A 22,636-nucleotide genomic window follows, 5' to 3' on the forward strand; every position below is an offset into this window, starting at 1 on the left:
AGATGTCGGATTATCCCTGCCAGGAGATGTCTTATGTTAAGAATACTACAACAGTGAACAGAAGAGCATCTGCTGTTATGGTACGATTTTACACAACTGTACTTTCTGTTGCAAGGGTATAAGGATAACTGAAGTTATAAAGTAATGTTTTAAGCTAGTGTGTGTGTGTGTGTGTGTGTGTGTGTGTGTGTGTGTGTGTGTGTGTCTGTGTGTATATATATATATATATATATATGGAGTCACTTCATAACACTGAAAGCTCAAAACACTGAAAACACATATCATACATATACTGAGTTTAAACAACATAAATCTTATCACTTTCCACCAAGTGTAAGAAGGGGGGCAAGCCCTCCTGCACCCCCCACACCCCCTGCTACTTAAATATATCAACTCCAAGATTGCACTTAGTGTAATGAAGTGCAATCTTGGAGTTGATATATATATATATATATATATATATAAGTGGCAGGGGGTGTGGGGGCGCAGCACCCTACATGGGGGATGCAGGGGGGCTTGCCCCCCTGTTTACACTTGATGGAAATTGCTATGATTTATGTTGTTTAAACTCAGTATATGTATGATATATGTTTTCAGTGTTTTGAGTTTTCAAGATTTTGAAGTTTCAGTGTTTTGAGTTTGTGTTTTGAGCTTTTAGTGTTATGGAGTGAATCTACACACACACACATATATATATATATATATATATATATATATATATGTGTGTGGATTCACTCCATAACACTAGTTGAAATGGGAGGAAGAAGAAGAAAGGGGTTTACAGAGAAGTTAGAGAGTTTGAGAATATGGGGAAGAGGTAATAGAATTTATGGCCCATCAGTCTGGGGCTGTGCATGAGCAGAGCCAGTTGTCAGTATATACATATATATATATATATATATATATATATATATATATATATATATATATATATATATATATATATATAAAACACTAAAAGCTCAAAACACAAACTCAAAACACTGAAACTTCAAAATCTTGAAAACTCAAAACACTGAAAACACATATCATACATATACTGAGTTTAAACAACATAAATCATAGCAATTTCCATAAATCTTCTACTCTTTGTCCACTGTAGAAATGCCTATGCACCAATTTGTAGCTGATGTATCTTCCTGTATATTGTCATGACTGTTAACTTTGTAACCAATGTGTAACTACATTGTAGGTGTTGTGTGCTTGTCAAACTGTATTTTTGAGCTTGCTAAATTGTATTTTGGAGATTTTCTCCCTGGGCCTTTGCAGAACATGGGCTACTAACCCAGTTGGACTTCCCATGTAAACAAATGTGAAATAAATAAATATACATATACATATATATATATATATATATATATATATATATATATATATATATATATATATGGTATACCTACAAATGGTTGAATGTGCAATCTGTCAAAAGGGAAAAAAGACGGTACGTGTGATTGAAAATCAGCAGATTGACATATCGTCTTTTTATGCCTCTCCATATTTCCCATGAGGGAGGACAACCCCAGAATTATATATACCATCTGTGAGGTACCATCTCTGAGGTCACACAACAGTAGACAAAAGGCAGTGTCTACAGTTAATGAAAGCGGTTTTGGCAAACTGCTTTCATATTATTTGCATTCACCAAAAGTGTCTTCAATGAGATGTGCTCCTGGAATTACAAGCTAAATTAATTTTATCATTTTACCTATGTCCACACCCAATTTTGTACATCAGTAGTGATTCACCATGTGTAGCATTTTCTCTTTCTCTGTGGTTGTGCAACTGTCAAGTTAGTATAGTTATGAGAGGTGAGGGATGCAGTATATAAAGTTTTAAAAGTAACATGATTTGACTAAATGTGTTTCAGATTAAATGTGTTTTTGATGAAATATTTAAATATTATGTGATACATTGCTGAGATTAAAATAGGTCCAGTGGGATTAGTGCTGTTCTCTGGTAGCAAATCCAAAATAAAAATATTACACTTCTTTTTAAAATCGATACAAAATGCAATTTAGATTTTTCCAGTCTGTTAGCATAACTTGTGAAGCTACACTCTCAAGGTCATGTAACCAATAGTGCTGTGTAAGGGAGTTTGATAGCCATATTGTCACTGTTATATGTATGTTCTCATTCCTTGTCATTTCTGCAGTATATCCTATTTTGTTTTCTTTGACTTGCAAAATTAGCTTCCATGCCGATCCACCCTACTGGCATGTGCCGAGCTTTTGGAGATGCATTTGTACAAAACGTACCATACAACATAACTCTTCTTTGCATTGTTCTGTAACAAAAACTTGTTTGCATAGCAACCAGACTGAAAATATAATATGCCAAGAGGTGCCTTTGTACTGTCATAGTCAGACAGATGATTACTGAAAAAGGATGCCAGTACTGTTGAAACATGATAGTTCTTTAGGACAGTGACTACTAAACTAACGTTTGGTGGAACTGATAACAGCATATGCTATATGACTTATATTTCGTAATTGTGTTTATAAAATTGTATATCAAAAGGTACAAAAATGTCCAAGGGTTACAACATAGTATATGAATACTAACTAAATAGTATATGCACATTTCTTTACTAAGTATAAGCGCTACCTTGGGCAAGATGCTTAGTGTTATTGTTCACTGACAATTATGTAGGGTATATGTATTAAACGATAGCTCTAAATCCAGTTTAATGGTGAAATATTTTATTGAAGAAACACACATAAGCACTTTCACAGTCAAATGAACTGTTTCTTCAGACGTTAACACATGCAATACAGCCCAATCTTAAATACTGGTAAATCATTCCGATATACATGTGTTTCTTGAATAAAATATTTCCACCATTAAACTGGATAAATGAAAACAAACCTTAATGGCATATTTTCTGTTGCAAACATTGTACATTACTTATAATCTTCTATACAGTCATTGTCAGTCCAGCATTACAAAGCTCATTCAATTCCTGCCTTCTCTTAAACCTCATTCGAACTCCAAAACATTATTCTGCATGCATTGTTCCCACACTTCCCATTTTTCTGTGTAATTTGCCTTTACCCTTTTGTAAAGATCCCACTTCCAGTTCTTTTATTACTGTTACTATATTCACTTTTCTAGTACATTTGGTTTTGACTTTGACTTCCATTTTTTTAGTGATTGCTTTTTTTGGCAGCCACTAGAATTAAACTCAGCTAAAAAAAAAAAATAACTTACATACACCAATTTGTTCACCTAGTCCTTTTTACAGAGTGTTAATTCATTATACTCTGAAAAAATATGTTCCCTATTACCTCTGTCTTCCCCATCACATCCCAACATTTGCAATCTACCTGAGGAAAAATTATTTCAAGTCTGCTTGGGGTATAAAAAATACCTATGCAAACAATTCCAAGCAAAGATCCTAAATATTCTAGACTTTGTTGAATATTTGGGAGACATACATATATCCTCCCGTTGTTTCTTTGCAAATTGCTTATCCAGTCTCTCTTCCCAATCTTTTCTAACCTCCTCTGATTGATTATAGTTATCATGCAATATTTTATATGCCCTACTAGTTATCCATTTTTTTAATAGCAGCTTCTGTTGTAAATTCTACTAAAAACTCTACCAGTGCTGGTCTTTCACTTAGGATCTTTTCTCTTTACGTATACTCTGCCTTCTCTATCGGGGATTGATATCAATCTCAGGCTGCAGTCCAAATGAATTCTTTGCCTCTTCACATTCTATTATCCTTCTCTCTCTAATTATTTGCTCCAAATACCTTGGTTTCTTTGCCAGTTTTATCCAGTAAATTCCATCCCCCCTCTTGCCTTTACTCTGTACCCCTAATTGCCATCATCCCTATCTGTAGAATCTCTTTTTTTTTCTTCCCATGTTGGCTTGGTTCTTCTCTCCCTGATAAAATCCTTCAATTATTTATTAATTGCTATCCACAACTTCTCCTCAGGTTGATTAAAATATCCCTGATTTGTGTATAAAATTAAAGGGGCTAAAAACATTTTCACAGCTTGTATCTTGCTATCCATATCCATAAAACAGAGCTTCCAATTTTTCAGTTTTTGTATTATCTTTTGTTTAGTCTCTTCCCACATATCCTTAGCTGCCCTAACATAATCCTTTTTAACCCATCCTTCTAAGTGCTTCATTTTATCATGTCCCCAGAAAGATTGGTATTGCTGAACCAGTTTTTGTGTGGGTACATAATTTACAGTTATTGTCTTTGTTTTATCTTCATTAATGTTGCATCCCAGAAAGACTTGAAACGATAATGTTCCACAGTACTGACATCTCCTTTTCTGGTTTTATCAGGTACAAAAAAATAAAGTGAACTTTTCTTGATTACCATACCAATTGTATCCTTGAATTTCTGTGTCCCTTTTTTCTCCAGTGTTCTGTGTTCTAAATAGAATGCAAATAACAAAGGAGAAAGAAGACACCCCTACCTGGTTCCTCTGCTTAACCAGAAGTTACCAGAGATGAGCCTCCCCACTTTAATTTTTACCTCTAATCCTTCAAATATCCTCATAATCAACCTTAGTATTTTATCAAGGAATGCAAATGCTTACATTGCTCTACTCATAAAATCTCAGCTTTCTCTGTTGAATGCTTTCTCTGTGTGACAACCCACTAACAGCAGTATTTTCTTACATTCTGCTTTCCTCTGGATCATCATTGTTCTGTTAATGTTATAAAATGTTTGCCTCTCCTCCACAAAAACCATATAGACCCATATTGATCAACTCTGGCATGACATTTGCCATTTTAGCCATAGTAGACATTAATACTTTATAATTATGGTTTAGAACCAAAATGGGCCTGTAAGAAGCTGGATCTGATTGTTCTTTACCATATTTAACTGTTACAGCCACCAAGCTTTCTTCCAGGATGTTGGAACTTCTCTTTCTTTTAAAATGCTATTAAAAATTCCAGATCTTTATCACTTTCTTTCCTCCTAGCTTCCAAACATCCACAGGAAAAATCATCTATTCCTGGAGATTTTCCTGTAAGTCGGTTATACATCACCATTTTTATCTCCTTTTATCCTAACACCATTGACAGTTTCTTAGTAGGGGAGGCAAAATTCCCCCATACAAAAGACAGACTCCCACACCTCCTAAATTATTATATAACTAACTCCAAGGAGACAAAACCTCTGGATATGTTAATAACATTTTTGAAGGGAGCCTGTTTGCTGGAATGAGTTGGTCAGACTGAGACTCTTACAAAGACAAATTATTGACCTAAGGAAGATGCCGATGGACAGTATGCACTGTGGCACATGCAGACATGTTTTGTCTCAAGACAGGGTAACACTGAAAAATAAACAAATGTGGTCATACCTGTAAAAGATAACACCCAGGAGCTTCTGCTGAAACAGAATTGTTCACATTGGACAAATTTAAGCACCGTGTCTCAAAAATTACACTTTTATACAAATTCTCCAAAAGAAGGAGGAAAGGCACATACTTACTTTTTTGACATGAAAATCATTTGCATTGCTTCCAATTAACCAATTAATGGTGACTTTGAAGATGAGTGTGTTAGATAGCAGGGGTTTTGGAGAGTGCAGTAGCTTGAACAGGCATAAAATACAAATGTCCATGCAATCTTTATATCACAGTTCTGTGGAGTCACAGTGAAATGTTAACTTTGCATATTCTTTTTGCCCCTCATGACTGCGGACCTTCACGTCCTTTCCATTTGCTCACCCATTCATTCTCTAGTACTGGAATGACATTCAAGAGGTGGATGAGTCACCACCTATGGAGAGGCAAGTATAAAAGGTGAATAATTCCTCCCAGTACATGTATAGGTACTGACAGACAATCAAACATTAACATACTTATCCCAGTACAGCCCAGATGACACATGCATGTTTCAGTGCACTTGCCATTTTCAGCCCTGAAGGCACTTGCATGCTCCTCTGCACTCACTGGTTCCAGCCCTGATGGCACGTGCATGCTCCTGTGTATTTCCATTTCCAGACCTGATGGCATGTGCATGCTCCTCTGCACTGACAGGTTTCAGCCCTGATGGCACATGCATACTCCTCTGCGCTGACAGGTTTCAGCCCTGATGGCACGTGCATGCTCCTGTGTATTTCCCATTTCCAGCCCTGATGGCACATGCATGCTCCTGTGTACTTCCCATTTCCAGCCCTGATGGCACGTGCATGCTCCTGTGTACTTGCCATTTCCAGACCTGATGACATCTGCATGCTCCTGTGTACTTGCTATTTCCAGCCCTGAAGGCACTTGCATGCTCCTCTGCACTCACTGGTTCCAGCCTTGATGGCACGTGCATGCTCCTCTACACTCACTGGTTCCAGCCCTGATGGCACGTGCATGCTCCTCTACACTCACTGGTTCCAGCCTTGATGGCACGTGCATGCTCCTCTACACTCACTGGTTCCAGCCCTGATGGCACGTGCATGCTCCTCTACACTCACTGGTTCCAGCCCTGATGGCAAGTGCATGCTCCTCTGCACTCACTGGTTCCAGCCTTGATGGCACGTGCATGCTCCTCTACACTCACTGGTTCCAACCCTGATGGCACATGCATGCTCCTCTACACTCACTGGTTCCAGCCCTGATGGCATGTGCATGCTCCTGTGTACTTCCCATTTCCAGCCTTGATGGCACGTACATGCTCCTCTACACTCACTGGTTCCAGCCCTGATGGCATGTGCATGCTCCTGTGTACTTGCCATTTCCAGCCTTGATGGGACATGCATGCTCCTGTGTACTTGCCATTTCCAGACCTGATGGTACATGCATGCTCCTGTGTACTTCCCATTTCCAGCACTGATGGCACGTGCATGCTCCTCTACACTCACTGGTTCCAGCCCTGATGGCACGTGCATGCTCCTGTGTACTTGCCATTTCCAGACCTGATGGGACATGCATGCTCCTGTGTACTTCCCATTTCCAGCCCTTATGGCACGTGCATGCTCCTCTGCACTCACTGGTTCCAGCCCTGATGGCATGCGCATGCTCCTCTGCACTCACTGGTTCCAGCCCTGATGGCACATGCATGCTCCTGTGTACTTGCCATTTCCAGACCTGATGATATCTGCATGCTCCTGTGTACTTACCATTTCCAGACCTGATGGCACGTGCATGCTCCTCTGCACTCACTGGTTCCAGCCCTGATGGCACATGCATGCTCCTGTGTACTTGCCATTTCCAGACCTGAGGGCACATGTATGCTCCTGTGTACTTCCCATTTCCAACTCTGATGATACATGCATGCTCCTCTGCACTCACTGGTTCCAGCCCTGATGAGTTGTGTATGTTCCTGTTCACTTGCCAATTCTAGCCCTGATGGCACATTTATACTTATGGATACTCACCAGGTACAGCCCTGATGGCACTGCATACTCCTGTGTCCATGCTATTAAATGCTGACATATTAGTCTTTCATGCTGAATGCTGAAACACTTGCCAACAATAAGATCCTGACAACTTGCCTACATCCACCAGGATGGGAGAGGCAAGACTTGACCACTCACTCCTATGCACCTGCATCAGATCCTCCAGTAACAAAGTCACTAATTGATCTCTGGTCATTTGGGTCACAATCAGGGCTTCATCCCTCTGCACCACAGAACCCATTTACTTGACAAGTAATTAATCAGTAATGGATTTTCTTAAAATAGTTTCATATATATATATATATATATATATATATATATATCAGTCCTAAATAAAATACCATATTCTAATAAACTAACTGCAGAATAAAAAAGAATCTCAGGATTTTCTTTACCTCATAAAATGAGGTTCCCCTGAAAGTGCAAGTGAGTAGTTTGTATTCACACATGTGAACAGAACAGTACCTCTGCAGGGAAATTTGGCAAAACAGAAGTCATAAAACCTGCCTCACCTAACCTATTTAGTGTCAGAAAAGCTCCCTTCCCTTCAGAAAAATAACCTACCCGACACTACCTTGAGATAGGTTACATTTTGTGATGGTATATATGTATGAAACTATTCTAAGAAAACAAAAATATTAAATAATGTGGACAAGGAAATATGATATTAGGTAACAGAAACTGTAAACAAGATGAAATGTCACAGAATGTAACAATCATATTCTGAACAAATACTATTAAATTGACAATAGCCTCTCAGTTTAATAACATGGGCTTGTGTATAATAACACTACTTTTTAACTTGTCATAAATGACACACTATATTGAACATCAAGGGGAAGCATGATGATTTACTCATATAAGTAAATGCGCATAACAAGTTCATAGATTAGTACTAGGCTAACTGCCCTTCTGGGATATTTTAAGCCTAGCCAATTTCCTGATGTGAGAATCAACCCTGTAACTTGTGTTTATAAGGAAAGCACCTTAACCATTATGCCAGCCTTCTACTTCCCAAATGGAAATGGCTTTGCTGAGGTTCGAACCGTGAATGACTACATGCAAGGCATACGCTCTAACCACTACACTATTACAGTTATGTCATATAATTCTTTAAGTCATATAATTGCTTTAACTTGAATTCTGATTTTGTAACCCATCTTGACCATAAATAATACTTAAGCAGTTACCAAGGTAACTAATGTTTTATACATGATATAAAATTGACAAAGCTGTTCAAGACAAACAATAGAAGCCTGAACTAGGAATGTCACAGAATGTAACAATCACATTCTGAACAAATAGTATTAAATTGACAATAATCACTAAGTTTAACCTTTGCTGATTATACAAAATAGAATATTGCCATTTAAATCTAAAAACTTTCAGTATATGCCATAAATGGCAATTTATGGATATGGAAAGGGCACTTGTAATCATTAATCACAATAAGTGAATTTGTTGTTTTTAACCTATAATTTCACTCATTTTATAATAAGAAATGATAGATATGAAAATCCTTATGTGTAGGAAATGGGGGGAAGAGGGATGCACTGATAATTAAAATGCACTAACTTTAATCAATGTTCACATAAAACAAACTTGATGCTTTAAGTAAGTTAGCAACAAACAAAGTGATTACTCAAATGCTGGCAAGCAATGAAATAGAACTTCTGATATATCCAGTAAAATACATTGTATTATAAACATTAGGTATAAATATTATTACCATCTATTTATATTAAGTAATAAGTTTTGAAAGACTTCATCAATAAGGGTGAATATGTTAAATAACTGTGTGCTATAATCTTTTACTGAGGTTTTAAATATGATACATCCTACTTTGCCATGATTGAATTACTTGTCATCTATCTTTCATGTAAATATTAATTGCTTATACAATAAGTAGATAGACATTTATATTGTATTAGAATTCTGTCTAATCTACAATAGTACTATATCTGTTCAAAATAATATAAATATTGCTTATTCCTATTACAGATATTCTCCATATGATTCAATTTATGGAGCTCAGATGTTCTGGATTGTCAAGGTATGAGTGATAATCTGATAGACTTAGGTTTACCCATCAGATTAAGAATGATTTTCATTCCATGGCTAGTGCGGATCTTAGTTTTATTAACATTTATTAATTTAAATTTATTTCACAAAAACATTTTAGTATGCCTGACCAAAACTTTACTTTACTGGTAAACACTCAAAGTATAAAACTGATCTTCTTCTTCTTCTTTTGGCTTTTCCCGGTTAGGGGTCACCACAATGGATCACTGTCCGCTCATGATTGGCAGTGGAGTTTTACAGTGTTGAGTTGCCAGCCCGGCACCCAACCTTCCACAGAAGGCACACACACACTCACACCTAGGGCCAATTTAGTGTGTCCAATCCACCTACAGCATGCCTTTGGGATGTGGGAGGAAACCGGAGCACCCAGAGAAAACTCACACGACCGCAGGGAGGACATACAGACTCTGCACAGAAGGCACCCCAGCCGAGTATTGAACCAGAGAACCTCTTGCTGTGAGGTGGCAATGCTAACTGCTGCACCACCGTGGCCACCCCAAAGTATAAAACTTATAATTTCCTTTAAAAGCTCAGGCATATACTTTATAGTTATCAGATGAAAATGTTTAATAGTCACAATAAAGCAAAAAATACATAGTCTAAATAACCTAAGATGGATTTAACTTTATTATCTTTAAATACCGCTGCTTAAACAATCCTAGCAAGAGATAAAATCTACTGAAATATTTAAAACTGAACAAAGCAGAAATTGTCTCCATTCAAGAAACTCATTTCACAACAAATGACAATTACAAATGGAATCCTAAGGAATATATGATATTGGCACAATCCACTTATAAGACAAAGACAAAAGGGGTAACAATTTTATGGAAAACAAATATGATTAACCCAGAAATCATTTATAAGTATGAAGATAAAGAAGGCCTTATGGCATTAGTAATAGTTAAATATAATAACAGAATATGGACCCTAGCCAATCTATACTGGTTCTCATGCATTGGAACAGAAACTGTGAAAAACACTTAGATTTCATTTCCAATAATTATAAAGGCAACTTAATATTAGGAGGAGATTTTAACTGTATATTTGATATTTCTGAAACTACAAATAAAAGACCGCTATGTACATCTGCTGTATCAAAAGCTTTAAACAAGAATCATTTAATCTTGTAGATACTTTCAAATTTAAATAAGATAAATCTTTGTTTTTTTCCCATCAAGATCACAGATTTGGTACCCAAACTAGAATAGATAAAATATTTGCTGCCCATGACTTACACACGAAAATCATTAATTTCTCAATCACTCCCTACCCCTTTTCAGACCACAATTCATTGATACTAAAACTTCAACATGGGTACAAACCATTAATCTTTAACTCCTGAATTCCAGCATATATAACTAAAATTAAAGAGTTCAAACACTGGTTATTATCTGAATTACAGTTCTGGTTAGATATTAATTACACCGCAGAGATAAACAAAATAATGATATGGGACTTATTAAAAGCTTACATATATGGCAAAAACCTAACATGGCATAGAAAAAAAATCAGAGAATGGGATTCTGAATTATTAGATTTACAATCCAAACTTTTGTCAGTAAAAGCTGAAAAAAATCAAAATCATTTGGAGATGAAAAAGAAAGTAGAAGTATTAAACAATAAATACAACAAAATTCTAACACATAAAACTAGTTTAGCTTAAGAAAAACTAAAAATGAATACCTTGGCCACTTCTCCCAAATATCTATATAATTTATCCACAAGAATCAAAATACAATCAAAAGATAATAACATTAAAAGTATCTTCCATGAAAAGAAAGAGAACAATGTCTCAGATATAGGTGACATTCTTGATGCCTATAGAAATCACTATATGGAACACTTCCAAAAAGAAAATATACATATCTATCAATTAAATGTATATGAAAAATGTTTTGATATAAAAAATAACAGAACAATTAAAACTAGATTTGCAAGCACCCATATCTTACAAAGAAATTACAGATACCATAAAAGAGGGTAAAATAATAAAGCTTCAGGTATAGATGGCATAATTATGGAAATATATAAACTGTATCCTTCTTCCATAAAACTCTATTAGAAATTCAGCCACAAGCTTGAATACCACACTCTTAGAGATATTCTGTAATCACACCAATCCTAGAGGAAAACAAATTCCCAAACCTCTGTACATCATATAGATCTATATCATTATTAAATAATGACTGTAAGATATTTATGACAATATTAACTAACATAATGAAAATACCACTATCCAGAACAATAAATAATGATCAAACTGTTTTTATATATCATAGACACACACATGACAATATTAAAAGGATATTTTCTCTTATAGATTATGTTAATAAAGAAAATAAACACTCATAATTGGCTTAGATATAGAGAAAGCCTTTGGTTCCCTAAATTGGAACTATTTATTCAAAATCCTAATGCTATTTGAATTTCCTACATCCTTTGTTCATCTCCTAAACAATATATATACAAATAATTTAGCGTATGTCAAGTTAGGTCCTTTTACGTCTGAATCTCTACATATAACAAAAGGCACTAAACAAGGATGTCCCATGTCACTGATTCTATTTGCTCTGGCTATTGAAATATTGGGAGATTCAATTCGTAACAATATAAAAATCAAAGGAATTGATGTTTATGAACAATGCAATTGTAAATTAATGTTATTTGCTGATGACATATTACTAACATTATCCAATACAAAAGAGACATTAGAAAAATTAGATATATTAAGTGACAAATTTCACATGACTTCAGGACTCCATTTCAATAAATCAAAATCACAGGTTTTATTTTTAAATAAAAAAAAAGAAGTGCAGACTAAGAGGGATCACATCATAGGGAAAAATAATCTACCTTAAAATATCTAGGAATTGAGTTATGCAAGGATAATAATGAATTAGTCTCAAAAAACTACAATAATATCATCAATACAATTAAAATATCTGTGGGGAAAATGGAACAAAATAATAATAATGACATTTTACTGCCCAAGATCCTATATAGCCTTGGCTGTTGCCAGAAAGGAATATACTTAAAGAAATAAATTCATGCCTAATAAAATTTGTATGGTTTCTCAAAAGAAACAGAATAGCTTTAATACATTATATCACACCATGGAAACAGGGATTATTAAACTTTCCTGATATAAAAACATATATAAAAGTATCAATATCTAAAACAATCTCAGATTGGATAAGTCCAAATTACTCTGCAAATTGGAAAAAAATACTAACTGTAATATCAATAAATGAATGTGATTTACAAAAATAAGTTCAAATAACACATAAATACAATTCGCCATGGCACATATTATGCATTAGTATGCAATATAACATAACTAAACCCACTAACACTCGTATGATTAGTTATTACATTGACTCATTTAGAAAATTATTAATGCAAATATAGATTTAAAAATCTGGTTTGATCTTTTAACACCATTTATAGTCACAAAGAACTTTCCAAATAAAATATATAGAGAAATTATTAATTCCTGGGAACAGAAATGATTTGTTTGTTGGCTCCAATGTATCAAAGAACTAAAAGTTTTAGATATGCAAGTAATAAAAACAACATACAAAATTCCACAACAGGACTGGATAACTTTACAGAGTACTCTGTCATATTGACAAGATTTAAGTAGAATAATTAACAATTCTTCATTTAAAAAAATACCTACATTTATGAAATACATATATGAAATCATATATAATGACTTTGATGTGGGAAACAGTATTTCAAAATTTTACAAAATATTGATAAACTATAAAACAACACCCAAAACCTCATATTGGAACTATATAACAAAAAGACACCCAATACAGTAACTGAAGATATTAAAAGAAATATCTTATTATCAAAAAAATATACATCCTTTACCCAATACTGGAAAGTTTTTAATTGGAAATGCTTATACAGAGCATTCTTAAACCCAGATAGAGTCAGTAAAATTAGTAATTCCATAAAAGGAATATGTTGGACATGTGAGCAAGTACACTATGCAGATTCGAACCACATTTTCTTTGATTGTATTAAAATTAAGCCATTTTGGAATGGTATTAACTTTCTAAAAGCTTTATTTAATTAATTATTTTATTTAACTAAGGCTCTTGTATCATTAAATGTGAACGAAGGTCCTCATTTAAATAGGTCAAACGTATCTAGTATGGACTATACTTGCAATTTCAAGGAAGTGTATAACAAGAAGATGGAATACAAACACAACACCAACTTTGGATGACTTCTACAGCCTACTGAAGACCACAGCATTATTGGAAATTAAAATTAAAGAACTAAGAATTTATCCAAAGCCATTTATCAACAACCCTTGGGGAAAAGTCTTATCGCTGATTGACACTATACAATAATTGATCAGACACTCCGATAATGGATTGGACAAAAAAAAAGGCAAAACACCAGGACTTGGAGATGGCTGTAAAATCTGGTATAAAAATCATTATTCGACACGAGCGCTTTCGTGGGTCACCCCACTTCTTCAGATGTCTAATACATTTTAAAAACAGCTCTTGGTTTAAATATACACCCTCTTGCAACACATGATTAAAACCGACCAATACATTGTTCTGATGTGAACAAGAACTTCCAATTTAAAGCAACATTCCACAAGGTACATACCATTAACTGGACTAGAAGCCTGAAATATATATATATATATATATATATACATATACACTTCTAAAAGCCTATTTATAAGATATCTAAATCATAATTCAGAATTGCATAACATTTCTATGTACAATCACAAGCACAAAATGTATCTGCACATATTTACATTTTCAAATTGTGTTCTTCAAAACACACACAAGCCTGTAACAAGAAGTCACTAATTATACAAACAGTTCCACAGCACATCTTACCTAAAAAGCTGCCTAGACTTTAACTTAGGATGCAGGGGGTATATATTAATTTAATCCATGACCTCTGTCAGCCCTCAGTCTTACTATCCACTTAGCTTAAAGCTCTTCAGTGATGTTCCGTAGGTCCCCCCTTATCCTCTCATATGTTCTCCCTATAACCAAAAATTTAAAGACATGCTCCATATCATTGTTGATAGTGTGTCTAGCCAAAACATTCACCTTGTTCTTTTTATGAATAGCATAAATGTGTTCACATATTCTTTCCTTCAGAGACCTGTCTGTCTTCCCTACATAGAAACAACGGCATACAATGCAATGGACCAAATAGACTAGGTGCTCTGTTTCACAGGTGGCATTGATGTCAAACTCATATGTCTTTAACTTGTCTGGATGTTCAAACTTAGAAGTACTATCTATATACGTACAGAAATTACATCTGCCACATTTTTGTACCTTTTTCTATAGCTGACCTTATAGGGCCATGCTTCCTATCATTAACCTCAGGTTGACATAACTGTCTCTTCAAAGATTTGTAGTTCTTCAGTGAGAATTTAGGTTTCACATCTATTAAACTACTAATGCTCTTATCTGGTTTAAATATATTACAGTGTTTCTCTATCACATTCTTGTACATCCATACATCTTTAGAGTGATAGAATGATAGTCTAATTTGTTTCTTTTCCCCAATAATATCTTTCTGCCCATCACTGTGTCCATCTCTAAAGTCTTCACTCCTAGAAAAATATGGTTTAGCCTTTAAACATCAATGTTTACTCACTTCCTTGATGCTGTTCTGTATATCATTAATATGATATCCGCTTTCTGATAAATCACTATTGGTTTGCTCAACTTGATGAACAAAATCTTCATCTGTCACATTCAGTCTTGAAGCTCTATAAAACTGATTCTGAATGACATTTCGAAAAAATATATTGGGGGTGCATACTATCTTTGGCTAATAAATGGTTTCCATGGCATTCGTTATATGGGGGTGCATACTATCTTTGGCTAATAAATGGTTTCCATGGCATTCTTTATATGGGGGTGCATACTATCTTTGGCTAATAAATGGTTTCCATGGCATTCTTTATATGGGGGTGCATACTATCTTTAGCTAATAAATGGTTTCCATGGCATTCTTTATATGGGGGTGCATACTATCTTTGGCTAATAAATGGTTTACATGGCATTCTTTATATGGGGGGTGCATACTATCTTTGGCTAATAAATGGTTTACATGGCATTCTTTATATGGGGTGCATACTATCTTTGGCTAATAAATGGTTTACATGGCATTCTTTATATGGGGGGTGCATACTATCTTTGGCTAATAAATGGTTTCCATGGCAATCTTTATATGGGGGGGTGCATATTATCTTTGGCTAATAAATGGTTTACATGGCATTCTTTATATGGGGGTGCATACTATCTTTGGCTAATAAATGGTTTCCATGGCATTCTTTATATGGGGGTGCATACTATCTTTGGCTAATAAATGGTTTACATGGCATTCTTTATATGGGGTGCATACTATCTTTGGCTAATAAATGGTTTACATGGCATTTTTTATATGGGGGTGCATACTATCTTTGGCTAATAAATGGTTTGCATAGCATTCTTTATATGGGGATGCATACTATCTTTGGCTAATAAATGGTTTCCATGGCATTCTTTATATGGGGGTGTATACTATCTTTGGCTAATAAATGGTTTCCATGGCATTCTTTATATGGGGGTGCATACTATCTTTGGCTAATAAATGGTTTACATGGCATTCTTTCTTGTGCAGACGAGTGACCACAGTGCCATCAGTTTTCTTTTCAATGCTAACATCTAAGCAATTTCCTGTTTTCATAGAGTATGTATGTGTAAACTTCAAAAATGTAGAGGTTTGATTAATATATTGTACAAACTCCTCCGGTTCTTCAGTCTTTCCTCTCCTCAAAATGAAGAGGTCATCCACAAACCTCCTCAAAAAATGCACTGTCTGCATAGGGACCCTTCAATATAAACTTAGTTCCCCACACTGCCATTATGGCATTGGCGTAGCTATTGGCACAAGAAGTAACCATAGCTATGCCATTAGACTGCCAATAATGATCTTCCCCAAAAACAAAAACATTGATCTCTAACACAATGCTTAAAAGCTGACTTACTTGCTCTAATATATGTGAGTCAACCATGAGCATCTCCCTTAAAAAACTACAGATGCTCTCTATTACTACGTTATTCGATATCACTGTAAATAAAGACACCACATCAAGGGTTACCATATATGTCTCCTGCATCACCTTAAAGTCTTGTGTATACTTGAACAAGTCAGTCAAAAATGTTATGTATCTCTAAAATATGCTGTATTTTATTAATCTTAGGTCTCAAAAATTTCTCTAAGTATTTTGAGACTGGTTCTGTGCACCAACTCCTTCTAGATACTATCGGGCGCATAGGGGGGCACCTTACACTTTTATGAATTTTAGGTAACCCTTGTATAACCGGGATAGTGTGATGTTCAACAACAAAATAATCTAATATATCCTTGCTAATCAGCCCATTCTGCCATATCTCCTTTAATTTAGTGACTACCTTACTGGACATCTGTTTAACTTGATAAACTTTAATTTTCACATAAAATTTATTGTCATTCAACATTTCATGCATCATTCTATTGTATGCAACTGTATTCAACACTAAAATAGGGCAGCCTTTATTGGCAGGTCTTATAACAATGTCTTCATTCTTTTGCAGACATTTCAAAGCAAGATATTCTTGCTTGCTTAAATTAAACCCATGTTTATTCCTGTTATAACTTTCAGCAGCTATCTTGTAAACATCATCTATGCAAAGTTGCTCAAAAGCACTTAATAAAGGGTTTAGCTGTGGTACATACAAACTAGGTTTCCTAAAAGTAGTAACACTAGTATTAATAACATTTTTAGCTTCATTATGTAACAATTTCAACATCACATTTCTAGTAAAACAATTGATGTCAAAAATAGCATCTGTTAAATCACAGTACCTTGTAGGAATGTATGTGAGTACTTTTTGTAAAACACTGAGTTCATTCTCATTTAAAACATAGTCAGAAAGATTACACACTAGCCTTCCTTGAAGAAGGCCTTCTTTATATTCCCCTGGTTCGTAATTTGGTCGTCTGTCTTTCTCTTCTGTCGATTTCTGCTCCTTCCTCTTTGGCGCTGGTCTTTCACCTTGTTTAAATCCCTCACAGGAAAAGGAAAGGACAGCTGACATTCCCCTAAAGGGAATTTAGTGTTCAAGTCAGTTCCTGTGGAAGGCGTCATCTTCTCAGTTGACTGATGAACCATTGCTTTAACTTCAAATGTCTTCTGTCTAGCTCCTGTTCCATTTGAAGTTATAAAATGCAAATTTATTGAAGAAACAGTAGCCGTCAAATTAGTGGTGTTGTCTTCAACACCAGTCAGTGTTGTATCAGCTGTGATATCGCTCGTGGACATGCCCTCCTTGTCAATCACAGTTGCAGCTTGTAAATCATGAGCTGAAACTTCCTCTGAGCTCATTCTTGTCTCTTTCAGAGCACCTCTGCTTTCTGAGAACCTGGGCCAGGAAAAAATATACCCAGATTCAAAATCACAATGGTCTCGGATTATTTTCCTCAATTTTTGTTTAGTTAGCTTACGCTCATAAGATGATATAGTGTCCAGGACATCTAGCAAGCATTTATCCACTAGATTATTTTCAAAAAGGGAAAGCAGGTCAGTATATTTTGTTTCAGCTGACAGCGTATATGCCTGTATCTCTTTCTCTGCTGCTGAAATCAACAGTTTAATGTAAGTGGTACTGGCAGCTAAATTCACTTTCTGCCATCCAGCAAGTAACTCCTGGTCACAGTTCACATAAGAAGGCATTTTTAAAATTCTAAGCCTCTTGGAACAAGGCCTTCTAGGAGGCAAACCTCCATATGAAACCTTTCAAATTGTGCTCGTTTCAACTTAAACAAGTCCTTTTCTAAAGCTAGCAACTTCTTTTTAAGACCAGCAAAATCTATAGCAACTGCTTCAGTCTCATCTTCATCAATGGTACAGTCCAGCAAAGGATTACAAACATAATTAATTGCCTTCATCAAAGGATTCACTTGAATAGTACTTTGTTGCAGTCCACCTGGATTATAATCCAGGTGAACTGCAACAAAGTACACCTGGCTTATAATCCAGTTCTAAAACATCTCGTCCTTCAGCCATAATATCCAAAGCTAAGGTAGCACACAAAATCAAAAGTAAAAAACACAAAACTGCCACCAAAGCTTTAGAACTCACTTGTCCTCCACAAAACAGATCCAGAGTAAAAAGCAAAACACCAGGACTTGGAGATGGCTGTAAAATCCAGTATAAAAATCTTTATTTGACACACTTGCTTTCATGGGTCACCCCACATCTTCAGATGTCTAATACATTTTAAAACAGCTCTTAGTTTAAATATACACCCTCTTGGGACACAAGCTCTATAAAACTGATTCTGAAAGACATTTCGAAAAATATATTGGGGGTGCATACTATCTTTGGCTAATAAATGGTTTACATGGCATTCTTTCTTGTGCAGACGAGTGACCACAGTGCCATCAGTTTTCTTTCAACACTAACATCTAAGCAATTTACTGTTTTCATAGAGTATGTATGTGTAAACTTCAAAAATGTAGAGGGTTGATTAATATATTGTACAAACTGCTCCAGTTCTTCAGTCTTTCCTCTCCTCAAAATGAAGAGGTCATCCACAAACCTCCTCAAAAAATGCACTCTGTTTGCATAGAGACCTTTCAATATAAACTTAGTTTCCCACACTGCCATTACGGCATTGGCGTAGCTATTGGCACACGAAGTCCCCATAGCTATGCCATTAGACTGCCAATAATGATCTCCCCCAAATACAAAAACATTGTTCTCTAACACAATGCTTAAAAGCTGACTTGCTTGCTCTAATATATGTGAATCAACCATGAACATTTCCCTTAAAAAAGTACAGATGCTTTCTATTCCTACGTCATTCGGTATCACTGTAAATAAAGACACCACATCAAGGGTTACCATATATGTCTCCTGCATCTCCTCAAAGTCTCGTGTATACTTGAACAAGTCAGTCAAAAAATGTTCTGTATCTCTTAAAATATGCTGTATTTTATTAATCGTAGGTCTCAAAAATTTTTCTAAGTATATTGAGACTGCTTCTGTACACCAATTCCTTCCAGATACTAGGGGGATACCTTACACTTTTATGAATTTTAGGTAACCCTTGTATAACCGTGGTAATGTGATGTTCAACAACGAAATAATCTAACATATCCTTGCTAATAAATACATATAATATATACAATATATATATATATATATATATATATATATATATATATATATATATGTGTGTGTGTGTGTAAAAGTAACTGTATACATTACGATCTGTTATAGTGTCAGGTTAATGTAACTAGTGTACATAGTTATTTAAGATGTTATGTATAAATACTATGAAATTAATTCAAATGTATTGGAAAATTAAAAAAAAAAAAAAAGAGGACCAGGAGCTTGTATTCCAATTTGTTAGAGTGATCACTCTCCTCAGCCTTCTTGAGAAAGCCTATATCTGGGTCCTGGAAAGTTGATTTCCTTTCGTAGCTAAATGTATGATTCAGGACACGTGAGTGTGTCCACTTGTGGCTGTAGAAGAGTGGCTCATCTCTTGGTTCTTGCACAGATATTGCAAGAGTCATGCGTAGTTTTCTGGTACAGTTTTCATTTAATATTTATAAATGAAGTAGAAAACCCTGAATATAAATAAGAAACAGATGATGTATAGAAAACATACAGTTTAGAGAATTTTATCTTTATATGTTGCAGATGCTGTTTCCCCTGGCATGCATTGGATTAGTTTTCTGTACAGTGAGAAATGTCTTCGATGGAAGTCTGCATTTTCAAATTCAAAGCCCATCATTTTTATTCCTGGAAATGACTGGATTGCTCCCTGCAGGTAAAGGGGGGAGAATTACTTCAACTGGAAGAGTTTTTAAATATCAAGGTGTCTTGTTCACAAGTGGATAGAGGGATCTGGGAGGTTAGCCAACTGATTCATGCAATATAAGCAGTATAAGTGAGGCAAGTGCTGATTCATATGACAAAGCTCTTAATTATGCAGTCTAATCCATCCTCACCTATGATCATGTGATTTAGGTAGTTATCAAAAGGAGAAAACCACGTATACAAGTGATAGAAATGAAATTCCTTTGTATGGTTGCTGAATACTTTCCCTGTGACAGAAGAAGGGGTCTGGCAATCTGACAGGATCACAGAGTACAGTCACTGCTCCTCCAGGTTGAGATGAGATAACTGAGATGCTGTATGAACCTAATGAGGACACCCCCCTGCCTACCTTGTTTGACGATACATGAGGCAAGGCCCACAGAAAAAAGTCCTGGGCAGACGAAGCACATGCAGGAGAGATTCTGTTTCCAAACTTGGTTGGGAATGCCAATCGGTCCTTAGGATAAAAATGGTAAGTATCACTGAGGATATGGCAAGCTAGTGTTCCCTACTTGTCTTGCTTTCACCATGACCCTGTCCAAGAAAAATTTCCTAGAAAAAGCAAAGAAGCCTGGAGAACTACAACAAGTAACCCATATTCTGAAATTGTATTCCAAATGTACACCATATGTTGCAAAAAAACATAACAAGAAAAGATCTCAAGTCTCTGACTGCTGACTTATTTCACTGATTAGTCACTTCCAACAGGTTATGTTTCTGGTACGCCTCCCTCCCTACTTTGCTTGGATATTTATTTGTCTGTTAGTCATTTAGTTAGTTAATTAATTAAGTATACTTTAGTAGATGGGTTAGCCACTCCTGGACATTGTCCATTTACAGAGGTAACTCTGGAGAAAAGTTCATTTAACAATCTAAAGAAATAAATTAATTACTTTAACATACAGATAAGATTAACTTTACATAAAGATGGACAAACATAACTTTACATAAGGATGGACAAACAGCCCAAAGTCAAAGAAACAAACAAATAAATACAGTTTATAACTGAAAAAATAAGGAAATCTGACATATATATATATATATATATATATATATATATGTCAAAACACACATACATATATATCTTTATCTATGTATGTATATATTTATATATGAGTAAATATTTTATAAAATGAGGAATTGTTACAATGAAGCAATATTCTTCTAATAATTTAATTGTGCTATTATTTCTATGAATAAATTAATCAGTCAAAAAAGGAAAACAGTTTCCTTTTCCAACTGGTTTATATAGTGGTACTGTTAGGGAAAAGGTTTTTATCCCCCTTATGTGTAGGGATTAAGTTAGGAGGTAGAGGTAGGGTTAACACATGAGTAAGTGTAGGTTCAAAACTGATTCCAGAAAGTCACCTTTCAATCTTCCATTTTTCCAAACATATTAAGTTGCTTGTGATCAGTAACCTGATCATAACCTTCTCTCTGTATTGCTATGTATGCATGTCTAATTACGGATCCCTATCAGATCACCAAAATTTCAAAAATCCAAAGAGTATATGGCCAAGACCTTATCTCTGACGTTTTGAAACTCCGAAACAAAAATAAAACACGATAAAATAAAACAAAACAACTTACCTGTACATTTTTGCATGGAGGCAAGCTCCCTGCACCCCCATACCCCCTGATACTTAAATATAACAACTCCGAGATCGCACTACAGTGAGGAAAATGGCAAATCCCAGGTTCCGCACTATACAGCTTTCCCAATACAAAGTTTTCATAGTTTCAAAACTTTGGAGTTATGGTCTTGGCCATCTGGTCTTTGGAGTTTTGAAACTTCGGCGAGCTGATAGGGAACCATAAATACATATATGTATGTATATATATATATATATAGAGAGAGAGAGAGAGAGAGAGAGAGAGAGAAACAGATATATTATTTTCCCATAACTTTGTGGCTTAGGTCTTTGTTAGCAAGATCCACAAAGCACCTCACTTACCTGATTAACAAATTATAAATAAATTAAATTAATAATGTAAGATTCTTTCTACCTCCTCCAGATCAAACATTGCAAGGTGAACTGCTTTGTAATTATACTGCTCCCCTATGAACCTGCTGTCTTTTGGGGAAAAAAACAACATTAGTTCTCTTCTAGCTGTCCAGCAGTTCCCCTGTCCTCACTGACCATCAAGAAGCGTCTCATGCCAGTGCTTCTCCAGTTGCCTGTAATGCTACTGGACTAAACTCATCTGGTCATTGTGCACTCTCAATAATCTGGCCTTCAGTGCATGTTTGTAGTAAGACATAAACA

The 22,636-nt window shown here is 35.3% G+C and overlaps 1 long non-coding RNA gene across 4 annotated transcripts in view; it reads left to right on the plus strand.

The window, feature by feature from the left end:
* Positions 1-22,636, plus strand: part of LOC122787210 — an 832,143-nt gene that overhangs the window by 301,208 nt on the left and 508,299 nt on the right. For all 4 annotated transcript variants that reach the window (XR_006362550.1, XR_006362551.1, XR_006362553.1 and 1 more), the window contains one exon: positions 20,190-20,319. This is a non-coding gene — a long non-coding RNA (uncharacterized LOC122787210). The remainder of the gene's footprint in view (positions 1-20,189; positions 20,320-22,636) is intronic.

This window comes from Protopterus annectens, chromosome 13.part0, assembly GCF_019279795.1.
Source record: "Protopterus annectens isolate FY-2018-M chromosome 13.part0, PAN1.0, whole genome shotgun sequence".
Taxonomy (NCBI): Eukaryota; Metazoa; Chordata; order Ceratodontiformes; family Protopteridae; genus Protopterus; species Protopterus annectens.